At 47.7% G+C, this 19345-nt stretch overlaps 1 non-coding gene across 1 annotated transcript; it reads right to left on the bottom strand.

Moving 5' to 3' along the window:
* Nucleotides 1-2134: 2134 nt before the first annotated feature.
* TRNAT-UGU (transfer RNA threonine (anticodon UGU)) lies at nt 2135-2206 on the bottom strand. The gene has a single exon. It is a non-coding gene; the product is annotated as a tRNA-Thr (tRNA).
* Nucleotides 2207-19345: the final 17139 nt, after the last annotated feature.

The raw sequence follows: 19345 nt of genomic DNA, 5'->3' as shown, positions 1-19345 counted from the left end.
ACGCCCTCAGTGATGATGGAACCGACATTAACATGATCTAAGATGGAAAACAAAATAACGTGAGCGACAAAATCGAACGCTTTCTCCAGGTCGAGCTGAAGAACTGCAACACCGCCACCGGTTACGTCACAGCCCTCGAGCACACATCGCATCTTGTGGATGTTTGAAAAAATAGATCGCCCTTTGATGCCACAAGTTTGATGGTCTGCGACAATTTTTTTGATGACGCCTTGAAGCCTGCTAGCTAAAACCTTCATAAATATTTTATAATCGACGTTTGTTAGTGAAATCTGTCTGTAGGATGACACGAATCTGAGTTTGTCTATTTGATCGCTCTTCGGTATTAGAATGGTGTGCGTTTTTCCAAAGGAAGGTGGTAATGATTTCTTTTCGTATGCGTCATTGAATACATGTGCAAGCAAATGCGCCAGCTCTCTTTTAAAAGCTTTATATAGACGCGCGCTCCATCAGCGAAGTAGTACCAACTGCGTGACTGACAACGGCGTAAAATCTAGACGTGAAACGCTGCACCATGCTCTCAATCTCTTCTTCCCCTTCGACCTTTGTTTCTTGTAGACCAAGCATATCGATATCTTGGATAATTAGAACGCACAGCACATGACTCTGCTTTTTCTTTGTGGCTAAGCCTTGTACATTTAGACTGGCAACTTTAAGCGTGAGTACGGAAACCATTTTGCTGCGGTGATAAGAGGCCGAGAGCATGGTGCTTCCCTTCCGCGTCCAGCACGTCGCTAGACGCTTTTGTTGGTGCCGGGGTCACTTGTTTGGCCAGGTAGGCCTAGCTGCAAGGCCTGCTTTTCGGCGACTCTCGATTCCGACCTTACATGTGGCTTTGTTTTGAAGAGTGGTCGCCTCCCTTGTGTCGTTTTCGTCGGTGGCTCCTCGCTGCTAGCGGCCGTCGCCTGGTCCTTTTCGTTGCCCTGTTCGGTGTGCGTGCGTTTCGCTGTGCCCGTGACACTCAACGCTCGGCCGCCGCTCTTGTTGAGGGGCTCCTGGCTGTTCCCTGGTTCAGGCACGTCCGGCTCGGGTGCTCCCTCGGCACCAGTCGCCCTCCCGTCTTCTTTTCCTTCGCAGCGTATCCTTGCCGTTTCTTTGCTTTCTTTGGTTATCGTTTCTTTTCCTTCTCCCTCAGCCACCGATGACTTTGCAGTCATGGCAGGCTTTTCGCATTCCCCGGCTCCTTTTGCAGATGTTTTGGCTTTGTCAACGTTCATGATGTGGTCCGCCGAATCAACCGCCGACGCAGTTCCTGTGGCAACTGCGTACGTCCGTACGCACTCCTCACCGTGGCCGAAACGTCTACAGTTCGAACACCTTGGTATCTTGCATTCTCGGCGTACGTGGCCCGTGCCGCGGCAGCGCAAGCACTGCGTCGGCCGTCCAGGCACGACCATGAGGGCCAGCTCTCCTGCAACTCTTATCTGATACGGCAGGTCCTCGATCTTCATACCAGGCTTCATCTTTAGGAGCATGGTTCTCGAGGTTGAACCATTTTCGCGGACGCCTTGAACACGCCAGCGCTCACGGGTCAGTTCAGTAACCTTCCCAAACGCCGCAAGCGCCGTCCGAATGTCGTCGTCGGCCACGCCATGAAGCATCCAGTGGAGTCGAAGCTTCACCTGTTGGTCCTCTTGGTCCAGAACAAGGCACCGGCACCCCTTACCGTTCAGCTGCTTGAAGGCGAGAAGCCGCTCCTTGCTTCCGCGCTGCCTAAAGTCACCGCCCAGACGTGGTCGATTTGGTACGCCCCCAAAGCCACCACGTCATGGAGCGTACCGATCTTGGTCAGCGCGTCTCGGAAATCTTCGACTCTAAACGGTCGGACTCGTGGGTCTCCGTGCATAAAAACCGTGTTCAAAACAACACGTCCGGTGTGCAGAGTAGGCAAAATAATCTGATGCTCGCTATCTTGAACTTCTTCAGGCCTGTTTCCGCGGCCACCAAAGGCCGCAATCGCCGCTCCGTTGGAGCTCATGATTCGCCGTCCGTCACGCTCAGTGGCCGGAAGTAGAATGAGCTATAGCGGCGATGCGAAGTTCCACACAAAACGGTTCAGCTATTTAGCGCTTGCATTACACGCAGATGAAATATGTGAATACAAAAAAGTATGCACTGCCACCAGTGAGGATTGAACTCACGACCCCTGGTTTACAAAACCAGTGCTCTACCACTGAGCTATAGCGGCGATGCGAAGTTGCACACAAAACGGTTCAGCTATGTAGCGCTTGCATTACACGCAGATAATATATGTGAATACAAAAAAGTATGCACTGCCACCAGTGAGGATTGAAGTCACGATCCCTGGTTTACAAGACCAGTGCTCTTCCACTGTACTATAGCGGCTTTTTTTTTTATTCGCTGAATGGCACATTACGTGCAAAGTACAACGGAAGAACCAAACGCATTCACAGAATAGAATGACACAGAGTAATGTTTAAAAACGTCAAACACACTTTGTTTGGCGTGCGATGATTATAATGAAATGAGGTCAATCAGAACGGGTAGCCATTCCGTCTGATCTTCGCCTGCACAATAAACAACCCTGGTGTAAGCTATACTTTCTTTAAGGTATTCTCTGGCTGGGCGCGCCTTTACATCCTCATGCCTCGCCGCCATTCGTGTCTTCCAAATTGCGTGCATACTCAACAACCTAAACATATCATACGGTATGTCACTTTCACACTGAACCGGGAGAAAACGATTACCGTACGATGTTATAGGGAGGTCTTTCTTTAAAGTTCGCTGAAGGATGTCCCAGTGGAATACGGCATTCCAACAGTCCAAAAAAATGTGATCAATACTTTCCGGGTTGCGGCACAAGAGGCAATTAGTCCTCCACGGAACAAATAGGCCCTTTTCCTGTAGCCACGGTTTCACGGGCAACGTACCAGTGTGTAGTTGAAAAAAAAAGGTTTTGGCTTATGGCCGTACTACCATTCTTTTGATTCATTGAAAGACATCGTTTCCTGGCCGCATTGCATACAAGGTGCGATACAAGGGTTCTGGAATCATTACGTGGATAAGATCTTTATACAGCCGTTTTTTCTCAACTTCGCACAAGTACTGCAGAGAAAAACGAACGTTTATTATACGAAAAGCAGATACAACTTGGCGCAGATAACCACGTATACCCATTCGCCCTGCGCAAGAAGTCGATACGATGAATTCAGGTAAATAACAGCATAATCTAATTTGTAACATGGTGCGCAAGAATCGATGACTCTGATTTGGTAGAAAAATAAACCTCGGCCCAATGTCTCGTAAAAAAATGGGCCAATCCCAGCCCACCAGCTTTAGCTGATCGAAAAAGATTTGTACGACTCGTACGTACCCATTGGGATCCCAAAATAAAAGTTGCAAAGATTCTGTGTATCTTCTGAATGTTAAGCCTATTCATGCAAAGCACCTGAAGCACGTACCAAACTTTCGCTACTAAGAAGATATTGCACACTGTTGACTGGGCGAATATCGAGAAGTTTTTCCCTCCCCACTTATTTACTTTCTCTCTCAACTTTTCTGTTTCGTCCTTCCAATATTCATCTGTATCTTTATACCCCCTAGTGGCACCCCGAGATATTTTGTGGGCACGTCCCTCCATTTTACATTTTCGAAAAACTCTGGCATTGCCTCCCAGGTGCCATGCCACAGACCTACACACTTATTCCAGTTTATTGCACTACCGGACCACTTGCAGTACTTGTCGGCTACTCTCGCAACTTCGCTAATACTTTCTCTGTTTTCACAGAAAACGGCAATGTCATCAGCATAAGACAATAATTTGACCTCCGTCATCATAAACTTAAAACCACGTACTTTGTTAGTGTGAATTATGCTCAAACAAAAGGGCTCTAAGTAAATGGCAAACAATAAAGGAGAAATTGGACACCCCTGGCGAACGCTCCTGGCAATTCGAATACTTTCAGTGACTTCATTGTTAATGACAATTTTAGCCTCACAACTCTTATAGGACATTTTTACACCTTCTAAGATAACATTCCCGACATTTTCACGTTCCAATACTGTAAAGAGTACGTAATGCACTACACGATCGAAAGCCTTTTCGAGGTCTAATTGTAACATGACGACTTGCCTGTCCCACGCATCACAACATTCGAGGATGCTCCTCGCTGTGTGAATGTTCGTTGCTATGGTTCTGCCCTTTATCTCGCAGGTTTGGTGAGGTCCTACTATTAGCTCTATTACAGTCTGCAGTCTTTTGACTAGCACCTTCATGAAAACCTTATAATCTACATTGGTGAGGCTTATAGAACGGTAAGCACTCACTGATAAAAGCTTCACTGGGTCGTCGCTTTTGGGTATCAGTACAATTTGCGACCTTCTAAAGGATGGCGGTGCATCCTTTATTTCGTACGCTTCAGCGAAGAGCCGCGAAATAGCCTTCGAGAGGTCATGCTTAAACGCCTAATAAAAAGCAGCACCAAGTCCGTCTGGAACCGGCGTTATCCCTTCGCTTAGATCGTCTATTGCTCTTTCTATTTCAGTTAAGCCAATTGGCATTTCAAGGCGTACTTTGGTTTCGTTATCTAATGTGGGCATTAGTTTCAAAAATTGACCGTGTAAAGACGCCTCACCTTTACCGCCGCATCCCAGCAATCCTTTGTAATATTCGAAAAACGCTTGTTGGATCATCAATTTGTCCCTTGTAATCTCTTCACCGTACGTTATCTGCGCTATTTCCTTGCGTGAAGCGTACCGCTTCTCCTCGCTCAAGGATCGTTTCGCCGGTGTTTCGCCGAGCCAGAGGTGTGCTGCGCGTGCGCCTATAACTCCGCCTCTGTATTTTTCTATATCCATTATTTCAAGCTGATTCTTCTTTTTTCTTATTCCTACATTGAAAGTCCCTGGCTGCGTGCTCTCAACTGTCAACAAGAATTCCAACTGACACTGTATTTCTCTTTCTTTTCTTTTTTCATTCTCGTGTAAAATGGAAGAGCTATCGATAGCGCTAATTTTTACTTCTTCCTTAAACCGGTCCCATGCATCAACAAGTCTCCCCGACTCAAACAAGTGCATTTTTTCTATAAGTGCTTTCACATTGTCTACAAAGACTTTATCATTAAGTAATTTGTTGTTGATTTTGCACAACTTCCACGAAAAACTTGACGTACTTTTTTTTCACGGCTATTGAAAACATTACGACACTGTGGTCAGTAAACGCTAGCGGTTTAACCTCTTAACTGTTGCAAAGTGGTACAAGCACATCTGCCATGTAGGCTCTGTCTGAAAGGGAATGGTAATCACGTTGGAAATGTGTATAGAAAGTGCCACTTCCGTTTTGCAGTACATTTCCGACATCATCTAGGCCACACTCTTGCGTAATCGTAGATAAAAACAAAGTACTTTGATCCCGAACTACCAATCTCTTGCTCCTATCTTCCTTCAGGCATACGCAGTTAAAATCACCGAGCAGTATGACTTTTCTTTCACATTTTAATTATGGTTCAACACTTGCAAAAAACCTAAGACGATCTTTAACGCCATTTGGTGCATATATACAAATGACGTGCCATTTCTGAAACACGAACAGAAAATCACAAACGACAATTCGGCCGTCTTCACTAGAATAAACATATTCTTCCACAAGACCTAAAGAACTACACAAAAAAATGGCACAGCCTCCAGAGGTGCCAAGGGAGTGACATACGCAAACGTTGTACAAACACCTAAAAGGTTCGACCATGCGTTCCGTTTGCTCCTGACTTTCAACCTTGGTCTCCTGAACCGCTATCAAGTCAAGGTCATACTAGCGGAAGAGACGACTGACCTGGTATTGCCTTCGTCTAGAGCGTAGTCCACGAACGTTTAATGTGGCAACCCGTAACGCGGTTCTAGAATGCGAAGTCCGCGTGCCAGTAGGAACGGATCGTATGGCTCCTACCTCACACATAGGCCAGGCGTCGCCGGTGCAAAACCTTGAAGGACTTGCGGGTATACACCCACACGGCGTGCGCCCACCGCACACGTCACATTATGCTGAAGCCATTCTAGCCGTAGCTTTTCCGTCTATGGTTTTAAGGCCCTTGGTTGAAGCAAAACCCTTGTTGCTACGAGGGTGGCTTCCGCGGCGCTCGGGTGCCCGTTCCGATGTTGGGTGTGGGCTTAGTGGTGATTCGCCTGCCCGTGGCCACCTTCGTCGCCGGCTCACTTCCTGCCCCCTTGCCTGGTCGGCCGCCATCAGGTGCGACCTCTTCAATCGGTCGCTTTGCAGTTGCACCACTTACGCCTGAACTCACGACGTCCATGTCTTCTGGTTGGCTGTTTGACGCAGTGTTATCCTTTCCTTCGTCTTTGCTGTTTTCGTTCACTGGAGCATCGTTGACCGCTTTCGTTGGCTCGATACAATGCCCGACATCTTCCGCGCGTCCCACATTCTTTTCTTTCTCCGTCGACCATTCAGAAAGGGGCGTGTACACGGGCTCCCCCATTCTGCTGCTGGCTGCTTCCTCTGCGTCAACTGGGTGCATGATGTGCTCCGAGATACGGTCGGCTGTAACCGTACCTGCCACCTTGGCATATATCTGAGTGCATTCGTTGTCTTTATGACCATAGCGCCTGCACTGACCGCACCGCGGTATTCGAGAGTCACGTCTGATATGCCCCGTTCGGCGACACCGTAAGCACAGTGGCGCTCGGCCTGGCACAACCAGAAGTGTTTTCATACCACCCACTCGAAGCTGATGGGGTAGGTCCTCGATAGTCACTCCAGTTTTCAGTTCCAGTGCTACGGTACGACTCGAAGTTCCCTTGTCCGTGATACCATGGACACGCCATCGCCCCTTCGATACTTGTGTCACCTTCCCGTAGGCCGCAAACGCGGTGCGTACATCTTCATCCGGTACATAATGCAAAAACCAATGTAGCTTTAGCCGAACGTCTTGCTTTTTTGGGTCGATAACGAGGCATCGCCTCTCCTTTATCTTGACGTCACCAACCACGAGCATCTTCTTCATTCCTTCTGCTGTGCTGAAGGTCACCGCCCATACGTGGTTCATCTGGAAAGCCCCCAAATCAAGCACCTTGGGCAGCATTCCCAGGCGAACCATCGTGTCGGGGACATCTTGCACACGATAAGGTCTTGCCCTGATGTCTCCGTGCAGAAAAACAGTATTTCTAACACGCGCACCTTTAGGTAACTGTGGCAAAACGACTTCATATTCCTGGTTTTCTTCGGAAACGGTCCTGTTTCCACGACCCATATGGGTCGCTGTATCCGCTCCACTGGAGCTCATAGTAACACAATCTTTCGCTAGCGCGTCCGGAAGTCGACTTTACTAACGAGGAGCGTACTATAGCGGCGAGGCGAAGTGGCGCATAAAACGCTTCAGCTATGTAGCGCTTCTCTTATAAGCAGTTAAAATATGCGAAGAAAAAAGGTATCCACAGCCACCAGTGAGGATTTAACTCACGACCCTTGGTTTACAAGACCAGTGGACTACGACTGATCTGTAGCAGCGACGAGAAGTGGCGCCCAAAACGGTTCAGCTATGTAGCGCTTGCATTACACGCAAAAAAATATGTGAATAGAAAAGTATGCACTGCCACCTGTGACGATTGAACTCGCGACCCCTGGTTTACAAGACCAGTGCTCTACCACTGAGCTATAGCTTTTTGTTTTCTTTATTGCTAGTTATTGACATTTGTACATACTTCCACATCTTATTAGCAACACAACAAAAACAAACAAAATAAATCAAATATTCCATGCATCATGTAGAAAAACAAACATGCTGTAATAAAGCGGCTAGCACAACTTAGCTTAATCTCTTTTATTTAATGTCGGTATTTGACATAGCACCGAATATACTTATATCACACAAGTCACAAGTGTAAACCTGCGGAAGAAAAAAGAAGAATGTAGAAAAAGGGGCACAACAATGCCGTACGTCCGTACAGTACCGGCGTTGTCAAATTGAAATTCCTTCATGGCTGTCAGAGCTTCGAGCTTCGACAGCCATTCCGGTACACATTATTGCATTTCCTCTATATCCACAAATTGAGACATACATTCTATGAAATATATATGCACTGGCCGTGTGTCGGGATCGCAGTGGTACCCTTCCCTTCGAGCCCGCCATATACAGTGGAGAGCATTCAACATAAGAAAGTCGTACGGAGCCCCGTCTTCATCCTTAATTGGCCGATACCTGATTCCTTGGTGGTCTACAGGTAATTCTTTCTTCAGGGTTCGCTTCAGGACGTCCGAGGAGAACACAGCTGCCCAGCAATGCAAGAAAACGTGATCTACGGTTTCGGGCTTCTTGCAGATCAAGCAGTGAGAACCCCACGGTGCGAGAAATCCTCGTTCTTCCATAAACGTCTTCACGGAGAGTGTTCCAGTGTGGAGCTTAAAAAAAGGATTTTACCCCTGGTGGCACTTGCGTGCATTTAACCCGTTTAAGGACTTCCTGTTCCGGCCCACCACTGTATATGACTCTGTATAACGGCACTAGGAACAATATGTCGCACACATCTTTATACAGTGTTTTCTTTTTCACTTGACACAGGTACTCGTTTGAAAAACGAACTGAAAGGAAACGCACTGTCGACCACTTCCTTAAAATAACCCCAATGTGATCAATTCATGCTTGCCGTACTAACAACATATGCCGGCAATGCGTCGCTCAACCTGAGCTGACATAGGGTGAGCAGAAAAGGACCGCGCTGATCGCGGAAAAACTAAACTCGGTTGACCAGTTGTCGAACGAAAAAATTGGCCACGCCCACACCACCGTCCGTGACTCTTCTGAACAAATTTGTTCGGATGCACCTTTCCAATATTGCACCCCATATGAACACCGCAAACTCTCTGTGCAGCCTTTACCCACTTACTCTAGGACAATACAACGCTTGTATAACCAGGCCCCGCACACTCTCAAGTTGAACAAATGGCCACAGAGGGCGAAAAATCAATCGAGGCGTGTTTCAGCGTAAGCACGCAAGTAGAGCTACTGTAATTTGGCCGCATACTTTAGTTTGTGCTTTTTCTGCTAGGGGCGCTGAACATGCTGAACTTTTTACTTTACACAAACCATTGACATTAACAATCGAGCTGTCTAAGGATGTTTTTTTTTACCTCAGGCAACTAGGCAGTTGATTTTTTTTAATTTGATTGTTGAAGCTGCTTTCTAGTCATAGCGTCAAGGTTTTTGTACTTGATTAACCACCGACAGCCAACAGCCTATTGGTATTGATGAGGTTCCTGGCCGTTTGCGTTCGAATACTACGGCGGTAAAACATTTTCGAAAGCATGCTGGTTTCGTTTGCGAGTCATTACATAGACTTGCTGTAAAGAGGTCTACTCTTGGCAAAAAACTGCCTCATTTTGCTTAGGCGTTGATTATCATAATGAATGCGGCGGAGGTTGAGGGAGTACGCTTGAAGGTACGTTTTTATGCCGTTGATCTCCATAACACCGTAAGTACGCAAACCGATGTCACAGAACACCCGATGCATCATTGTGTGTTCTCCGTCATCGCTTGTTTGCTGTACGCCTACTAATTCTTCATTTCTTCTTCAAGTGTTGTATCCTCCTTTGTCCTTGTTCTCTTGTGCTTCACTTACAGTATGTCGTTTCCGCCAGCTGTAATTCGCATTTGCAAAACCAATACGTTTGATAAGACGCAGTGGTTATCATAATTTCACTACACATGTATTAAGCTGGCACATATGGTTCAGATACAGGTACCTGTATGCGGACTTGCACGACGTTGATGCGGAGATTAGGATAATTATGACACCCGTAAGGAAGAGGCAGCTGATGGCCGTAAGCTGTTGCGTTCTTTCCGCCAAACTACCCGGCCTGGTAGTGCTGTAAAGATGCTGTATAAAAGTGACACGCGGTGACAGGAAAATTATTATACTTAGTAGCCGACCGTACGTTTTGTAGCTTAGGTCTTCTTTCTTGTGCGTTTGTGCTACCTTTATTATTGAACCATTTCTTGACTATGTTCTTGACTATGTAACCGCGTTTGTGTGGATGCGTAGACGTGTGCTTTTTGTTGTACTTGTAAAATGCAAATAAAATATTTTCAGGCTTACTCAATCTTTGGTGTCGTGTGCGTTTATTCCAGTCTACACCATCGTGCCACCTGGAAACCGCATTCTGTCAGTAGCCCTGCAGGAATTGCAACAGCTGGAGCGCGGCGGCACAACTCGGGGTAACGGCGGCGTAATAAACGAAAAACCGCTCGGGATGCCCTTAAAAATCAGTTTAGCGTGTGCCTTCACTCGATATGACTCAGCGCTACATGTATTCTGCTGCGCCTCGATCGTGCTCCCGCCAGTTTGGTTGCTGTGTAGCAAACGTAGCGCCTACATAAATATGTAGGCGCTACGTTTGCCGCACAGCAACTAAACTGGCGGGAACACGATTGAGGCGCAGCAGCCAGAAACCCAGTAAAGCCACAGAACACCTGGTAAAGCGGCCATAGTGTGCAAAACCCCGTTTCCGTTTCCTGTTCTACAGCGCCACCTGTGTTCGCATACTTTAGTTCACGACGCCACCGCTACGCTTATTTCCGTAGCACTGTGGAAGGTACAGTTTCCCTTTTCTAAGTTTGTATAGGTGTTCTGTGGTATAACATTGTATACCTTGGCGATTAAAAAAAAAGATGTTACAAACTGTCGCTCTTGCAAAAACAGACAGACAGACCTTTCCATTTGTCTACTTTTTCTTTCATTTCATTTGTTTGCTTCCTCCAATATTCACCACTGCTATTATAATTGTCTAGGGGAACACTGAGATAGCTCTTGGGAGTTTTCGCCCAGGTCACACTCGTGGAATAGTCCGGTGCGGAAAGCCTGACCCCGTGCCACAGCCCGAAGGATTTGCCCCAATTTATTCTGCTACGCGTGACTTCACAGAAGAGTTTCACTACAGATATTGCTTCGGTTACACTTGGTTTATCTATGCAACCTACTGCAATGTCATCTGATTACGCCAGTAGCTTCACTTCTGTCGCTGCCTATATAAAACCGCGTATTTTGTCATTTTCATTAATTGCGACACACGTGGCCTTTATGTAGAAAGCGAATAGAATTGAGCTGAGGGGACAGCCTTGGCCCACTGAACGCATCATGTTAATGTGGCCCCCAGTAACTTAACAATTATTCTGGTTCTGCTGCTCTGGTACGCCAAGGCTACGCCCTCAGTGATGATGGAACAGACATTAACCTGATCCAAGATGTCATACAACATAACAGGAGCGACACAATAGAAGGCTTTCTCGAGCTCGAGGTGAAAAACTGCAGCGCCACCTCCGGTGACGTTACAGCACTCGAGCACACATCGCATCTTATGGATGTTAGAAAAAATAGTTCGCCCTCTGATGCCACAAGTTTGATGGTCTCCGACTATTTCCTTGATGAAGCCTTGGAGTCTGTAAGGTAAAATCTTTATAAATATCTTGTAACCAACATTTGTTAGTGATATTGGCCGATAGAATGAAACCAATTTTAGTTTATCTATTTGATCGCTCTTAGGTATTAGTATGGTGAGCGCTTCGCTTTTTCAAAGGATGGGGGCAAACATTTCTGCTCATACGCGTCATTGAATACCTCTGCCAACAATGGAGCCAATTCTTTCTTAAACGCCTTATAAGCGCAGAGGCCATCAGGTCCAGGTGACTTTCCCGGGTTGAAATCGTCGATTGCCTTTTCGACTTTCCCCTCAGTTATTTTGGCTTCTAATCGTTCTTTGAAATCACTTACTGGCGGCATGCGATTAAGAAAATACGTTTTAATACTCTCCACATTCGCTTCCTGATATACAAAGAGCGACTCGTAGTACTCGAAAAAGGCGCGCCCAATGCTCTCACTGTCTTCAACGACAGTCTCTTTCATTAAAATTTTATCGATGTCGTTTCGCTGTCCGTGCGCCTTCTCTAGACTAAGCGCCTTTTTAGTGGGCGTCTCCCCTGCGACAAGTGCATTTGCTCGCGCACGCACGATGTCACCTCGATAACGCTCTTTGTCGAACTGTTCAAGTTTTTCCTTGATGTTTTGCACATCGTCTTTGTACGTACACTCTTAGGCAAAGTTACACCCTTTCGCTTGCCCCTTCTGCCACACAACAATAATCGTTATCTGCCTTGATGCGTTTCCTTTCTTTAACGCTGCGAGCCCGGAACTTTCCAGTGACGAACGGCGCGCGCGTTATCAGAAGGGGCACTCCAAAGGGTGTCAAATGTTCTACGCTGATAACGCGCGTGCCGTTCGTTACTGGAAAGCACCGGGCTCGCAGCGTTAATGAAAGGAAACGCATCAAGGCAGATAATGATTATTGTTGTGTGGCAGAAGGGGCAAGCCAAAGGGTGTAACTTTGCCTAGAGTGTACCAGGCTTTCTACACTCAAGCGATATCAGCTGCTCAAGCAGTCTTCTTATTCCCTTTTCTTGCATTTCCCTCTAGAATTTTATGCAGCTCGATCTTTGTATGGCTTTAATTTTAACCTTCTGTGCAAAACGTTCCCACTTCTCTGTTATTGTTTCCGTTGCATCATCGAATATTTCATTAACCGCATCCCTTACTGCATTTAATAACCGCTGATCATTTAGTAACCAGGCATTCATTTTGCAGAGACCCCAATGAAAAACATGTTTTTTTTTCAATACACCTATGCGACATTTTACGAGGCAGTGGTTCGAAAACAACTCGGGCACTACACAATATCAGTGGCATCTTGGAATCGTTTCCAACGACATGTACATTCGATCCAGTCGTGCATGACTACTCTCCTGAAAACGAGTAAAGTCACTTCACGCCCCCCTTCCAGACACTCGAAAATATCGTCAAGTTCATTTTCCCCTAATAGTTTTGATAATATGCTACAGCTTTTGTCACGCACACCGGCATTATTCACTCTGTCTCTGGCATTCAACGTACCATTAAAGTCCCCTAAGAACATAACGGGCTTCTCACAATGGACCTACCTAGAAAGGTTCCAAAAAAAAAACGAGACACGCTCCTCCACTGAATTCGGAGCGTAGACGTATATGACCCGGAATTCAACATCACAGATCGAAACATCACAAGAAACAATCCTTCCAGATTCGCAGGAAAATGCGCTTTCAATTTGCAGTCCAGGCAGCTTCTTAACAAACAGAATGCACCCCCGGACGCGCCTACCGCATGGCTAACCACCGCGAAATATCTGTGCGTGAATCGTCACACCATACTCCCGGTCTGCTCCTCTCCGTCAACCTTAGTCTCTTGGACGGCTAGTACGTCTATGCTGCGGTCAGTGACTAACCGTAGGACCTGATTTTGCCTACGACTAGCCGCCAACCCTCGCAAGTTCAATGTGGCAATACTAAGGAACGGTATTTCAGCCTAGCGAGAAAAGCAGGCCCGGAGCATGGTGCTTACCGTTCACGACTAACCCTCGCTAGCTGCCTCCGGGACCTCCCGGCTTGTTGGTGTCGTTAGGCGAGGCCGCTTTGCCCACAGGCTTCTTTTCAGGTGGTACATTAGGCTTTGGCTTTTAGCCCATCCGCCTTCCTTGAGGCGCCTTCGTCGGCGACCCGTGCCGGTACTGGTCGCACCACCGTCCCTGTCTTTGGTCTCGTCGTGGGGGTGCTTGACTGTGCCACCGAGAGTCACAGTCCGGTCGCCGTCGTTGACGTCCTTGTCCTGCAGGACTACCGTCGTGTCGTTGTCCGGCGCCTCTTCGTTAACTCCCCCCGTAGCAAGGCTCACTGCAGAGAGGACCTGTACCGGCTTGCCCGTCTTCTCGGCAGTCTCAGCCACTGAGCCTTTTGTGCCTGCCGTCGATGACCTGCTCAGTATCCCTGCCGATACCATGTCTCCTGTTCCTTTGGCGGCATCCTTCATCTCGACCACACCCATGACGTGCTCAGCAACAACGTCACTCGCTGCTGGTCCTGTCACGGCAGCGTAGGAGTTGACGCAGCCAGCGTCAGAGTGGCTGAAACGTCTGCACCTGGAATAGCGCGGAACTTCTCGGAAGTCTCACCACTCTCGGCGGACGTGCCCCGTGCCTTGGCAGCTCAGGCACTGCCTCTGTCGACCGGGCACGACCACCAAGGTGACCTCTCCGCCGACGCGGACCTGATGAGGAAGGTCCTCCCCTTTGACGCCGCTCTTCAGCTTGAGGAGGACAGTCCTGGGGGTCGACGTCTTGTCGCCCATGCCATGGACGCGCCACCTTTCCCGCCTTACCTCCTCCACGTAGCCGAAAGCCGTGAACGCAGTCCGGACGTCCTCGTCGGCAACGCCGTGCAGCAGCCAATGAAAGCTAAGCTTCACCTGCTGGTCCTGCGGGTCCACGATGACGCACCATCGTCCCTTCACTTGCAGTTCTTTGAGGCCATAAGGCTCTTCGTCGCAGCGGCATCAGTCAGGGTCAATGCCTCGACTTGGTTTATCTGGTACGCCCCTATGCATACCACGTCAGGCAGCAGTCCCGTAGGCAGTAGGGCGACTCTAACATCTTCGACCTTGTATGGTATGGCGCATACATCACTGTGTAAAAACACGGTGTTAAATTCCACTCATCCTTTCGGCAGCTGAGGCAAAGTAAATGGATAATCCTTATCGTCGTCGGTTATCCTGTTTCCGCAACCAAAAGTGGCCACTGTCGCTGCCCCGGAAGAGGCCATGACCGTACGATCCGAACAGCTCGGCGGCCGGATGCAGAATGACGACTTAGCTGACTTGGTCAATTCAAATTCCTTTAGGAATGCCAATGCTTCTATGCTCGGTAGCCACTCGGGTACAACTTGCCCCTTTTGTACTTCAATAAACAGGGACATGTGTTCACGGAAATGCAGGCGCGCAGGCCGCATGTCTGGGTCACAATAGAAGCCTTCCATTCGTGCTCACCATAGACAGTAGAGGCCTGTAAGCATGATGAGGTCAAATTGGACCCCACTTTCATTATTTAACGGCAGAACTCTGATGCCATGCAGATCTAACGGGAAATCTTTCTTTACGGCTCTTTGGAGGGCATTCCAAAAGAACACCCCCTCAAAACCGTGTAGGAAAACATGCGGAACTGTTCTTTTTTTTGCAAATCAGACAGTTGGAACTCCAGGAAATATAAATCCCGCGCTCTTCCAAAAACGCTCTCCTTGTCAAAGTGCCAGTGTGAAGCTTGAAAAAAAAAGATTTCATTCCTGGCTGCACGTGCATTCTTTTTACGCGTTTTAAAACGTTATTACCTTGACCTCTACTGTTTATGGTTATATACATCGGTACTGGAAAAATGACGTCACACAGGTCACTGTACAATTTCTTTCTTTTTAGACTGAACGGATAATTATTCGAAAACGGTCCTACTATCCATTTAAAAAATACGATTACAGTACCAGACATTATATCACTGCTGATAAACCCTGGTAACGCATAACAAAGTATCCCTTGACACACCGTTCTTAAAAAAGAGTTGTTGACGTCACGAAGAAAAAAATCTTTACAAGCTGTCGCACAAAAAGGTGTGGCAAACCCAGGCCCCCATCTTTCACTTGCCGAAAAAGATTCGTCCGGCTACAGCGTTCCCAGCTGGACAGCCAAATATATACAGCAAACACTCGATGCAAGTTCTGCACATACACTCGCTAACAATGCACTTGCATAATACACCATAATTTACTAACAAAAAATAAATTGCAAATTGTCGCTCTGGCGAAAATTTAGAGGTGCGCGCCTTCCCACCTCTGCGCCTTTTCTCTTTCTTGCACGTTTTCTAGCCATAGATCATCAGTTTTCTTATAATTTTCAAGTGTAACGCCGCGGTACTTTACTGGTGTTTCAACCCATTTCACGTTAGCAAATCTGTTGGGGACTGACGGCCACTCGCCATGCCAGAACCCCAGGCACTTTTCCCAATTGACAAAGCTCCCCGTCACCTCTCCAAACCTTCTTGCTACAGCAACGGTCTCCAGCAGACTATTTCCGTGAAGCACACAGCTATGTCATCAGCGTATGCCAAGAGCTTTACCTGTGACGCCTGCAATCTAAAGCCATGAACCCTATCATTTTCAATTATTGCTAGGCCATAACGTTTCAATATATATACAAGAGCGGACTCGCCGGGTACCCTTGACGCACACTCCGATGAACCTCGACGCGGCCCCCCAATCTCTTATTGACTATGATGCGCGTTCTGCAGTTTGGATAAGCTATGAATATACCGTCCGTGACGATTGAGCCTAAATTAACATGTTCAAGTATAGCAAACAAAATGGCGTGAGGTACACAATCCAATGCCTTTTCTAGGTCAAGCTGCAGGATTGCGACAGCCGACCGATAAGCATCAAAACACTCAAACACACACCTCATAGAATGAGTATTAGTCAGAGAATATCAGAGTATAGAGCGAGCATTATTACCACAGGTTTGATGGGATCCTACAATCTTTGTCCTAATTGTTATAACCGTAGCTTGGGAGAATGACAAGGGCAACGTTCCCAACTCAAATGCCTCATCAAAGGCATCTTTCAGCTCAGAGGACAAGTCGTGTTTGAATGCTTTGTAGAATGCCGCGCCCTGACCATCCAGCCCGGGCGACTTGCCAGGGTTAAGATCACCTATCGCCTTTTATATTTCTGCTATTTATATCGGTGCTTCAAGAGCTGCTTTTCTTTCTTCTGACAGTCGCGGCATGAATTCCAAAAAGTTTGTTTAAAGACCTTCTACATCTACTGGTTTATGGGCAAATAGCCCTTCATAGAATCGAAAAAAACGTTCGGCCTTATCTCAACACCGTTTTCCTCTATCACATCGAAGTGCTTGCGGCGGGCATGTGCCTTCTCGATACCCAGCTATTGTTTTATGGGCGTCTCCCGGCAGCCCAAGCCTCGGCTCTGGCCCACGCGAGCATTCCCTGATTGCGTTCTTCGTCTACTACTTTCAGTTGATGTTTTATGATATAGATGCCCTCTGTAATCTTGCCCGGTCTCGGCACTCAAGCTTAACCAGCCTTTCGAGCATCGTTCTTGAACTTATATCTTTGACTGTTTCCTCATACTTAAGGCAACTAGATCGCTCAATGGCTTTAATTTAGACATGTTGCTTTAATTAATCCCATTGCGCTCCAAAAATGGCCCTCTGTTCTTTTTTCATTTCCTTTATCGCCTCTTTCACAGCTTGAATAAAGCATTCGTCGCTAAGAAGCTTTACGTTTATTTTCCACAAATCCCATGAAAGTGTGTTTTCTTTTCCCTTAATTCCCATCAGACAATTAACTAGACAGCGCTCCGAGAACGACACGGGCGCGACATGATACTGGGTGCACAGGGCAATATCTCTACTGACACATAAATACGGTCGAGGCGAGTGTGACTCAGTTCTTCAAAATGCGTGAATTGCACTTCTGTCGCTCCTTCAAGGCATTCTGCTACATCATCTACATCGTGTTCTGCACTTATTGTGACAATACCTGGCTACTTCTATCTTTAAACCCGTGCGCGTTCCTTCGGTCGCGAGTGCTGCAAACGCAGTTAAAATCTCTTTACATAAGAACATGTTTGTATTTACTAAGATACTGCTCTATGCTAAGAAAATACATGTGCCTCTAATCTGTACCGTTCGGCAAGTAAACACATAGTACTCTCCAGTTAACCTCATTATAAGAAAAATCAACAACGATCAATCTGCCACTTTGGCATGAATAAACATTCTCTACAACAAAGCCCGCTAACTTTCAAAAAAATAGCAGGCACGCCGTTGACTTGCCCTGCGTGTGACTTACTGCCACGTATTACCGAGACGTAAAGCGAAGCTTCAGGCTTCGGGTCAGCTCCTTCCCTTATACTTTTGTTTCTTCCACTGCAAACACGTCAAGGTCGTGGTCCGCCAACAATCTGTACTCTTGGTGCTGCTTTTTCTTTGCGGCCAGGCCTCGAACGTTTAACGTGGCCAAACTAAATGACGGATTGTGTTCCATGTATTTAACTTGACGTGACAGGACCGGAAGCATGACGCTTACCTCGCACGTCTAGCGTACCGCTAGACGCCTCCAGTTCTACTCGTTTGCCCGGTGTCTTGGTGCTGCCTCGGCAGCTCGTCGGTGGCCTTCGTCTCCGCTTCGGCATTTCGCCGTGGTTTAAGGCGGGGGCGTCTCCTCACGGGCGCCCCTTGGTCGGCAGTTCCTTCAAGCGGCCGCTTGACAGCCACGGTAACTCTGGTGTTGGAGGCTTGGCTGTTTGTCATACGCGTCTTGGTTGACTCAGCGTGGAAGCCTTCTGTTTCACAGCTGCCCATCGTGTCGTCGTGCGCGGTCGCGGGTTTTACTGCGACTTCGGTCTCTGCGGCTAGCTGATTGGTTGTAGTCTCCGTTGTCGACTGGCTTTGCTCGCCTTCCGGTTTTTCCCTGAACTGCTCCTTATGGGCTTCCAGGTCTCCGCTTCCTTTCGCTGCCTCCTCGGCTTTGGTCACATCTATTAAATGCTTCTCGGTGTACTGGTTCACACCTCGCTCGGTAGCTGTGGCGTAGGACAACGTGCACTGAGCATCTTCGTGCCCGTATCTCCGACATATCGTGCACCGGGGCACTTTGTAGTTACGTCTGACGTCCAGAGCCCTGACAGCAAAGGCACTGCATTCGTCGACCCGGAGCGACCACTAGTGCTAGTTCTCCAGCGACCCGCACCTGGTGAGGTAGGTCCTCCCACTTCAAACCAGTTTTCAACTTCATGAGCACCGTCCGGGTGGTCGAGTTCTTGTAGTGGACTCCCGGAACGCGCCAACGCTCACGCTGCACATCTACCACCTTCCAAAAAGTGGCTAGCGCTGTATGCACGTCCTTGTCAGCTACAGCATGAATAAGCCAATGAAGGCGTAACTTCACTTGCCTGTCCTGCGAGTCCACTACGACGTAGCGACGCCCCTTAACTTCCATTTTCTTCAAGGCCAGGAGCCGCTTGGTAGCGTCTGCATTGCACATGGTAACCGCCAAGACATGGTTAATCTGATAGGCACCGAGTGTGACAACTGCCGGCAGTATCCTGGCAAAAGCAAGAGCGTCTCTGAAATCTTTGACTATTTCGGGCCGTGCTCGCACGTCTCCATGCCGAAAACCGTATTGGCGACGATGCGTGTTGCTGGCAGTTGCGGCAAAACAAACGGGTAGTCTTCTTTATCTTGGTTCCTGTTACCGCGCCTATTAAGGGCCGCAATCGCCGCTCCAACGAAGTTCATGATTACACGATCCGCGCAGCACAGCTGCCGGAAGCAGAATCAACACTGAGCTAGAGCGGCAACGCTAAGTGGCGCACAATACTGTTCAGATATGTAGCGCGTGCATTACACGCAGATAAAATATGCGAATCGAAAAAGTATGCAC

Source organism: Dermacentor variabilis, chromosome 7, assembly GCF_050947875.1.
Source record: "Dermacentor variabilis isolate Ectoservices chromosome 7, ASM5094787v1, whole genome shotgun sequence".
NCBI lineage: Eukaryota > Metazoa > Arthropoda > Arachnida > Ixodida > Ixodidae > Dermacentor > Dermacentor variabilis.
Note: the sequence above shows the minus strand (reverse complement) of the source record. Positions and strands in the feature narration are given on the sequence as shown.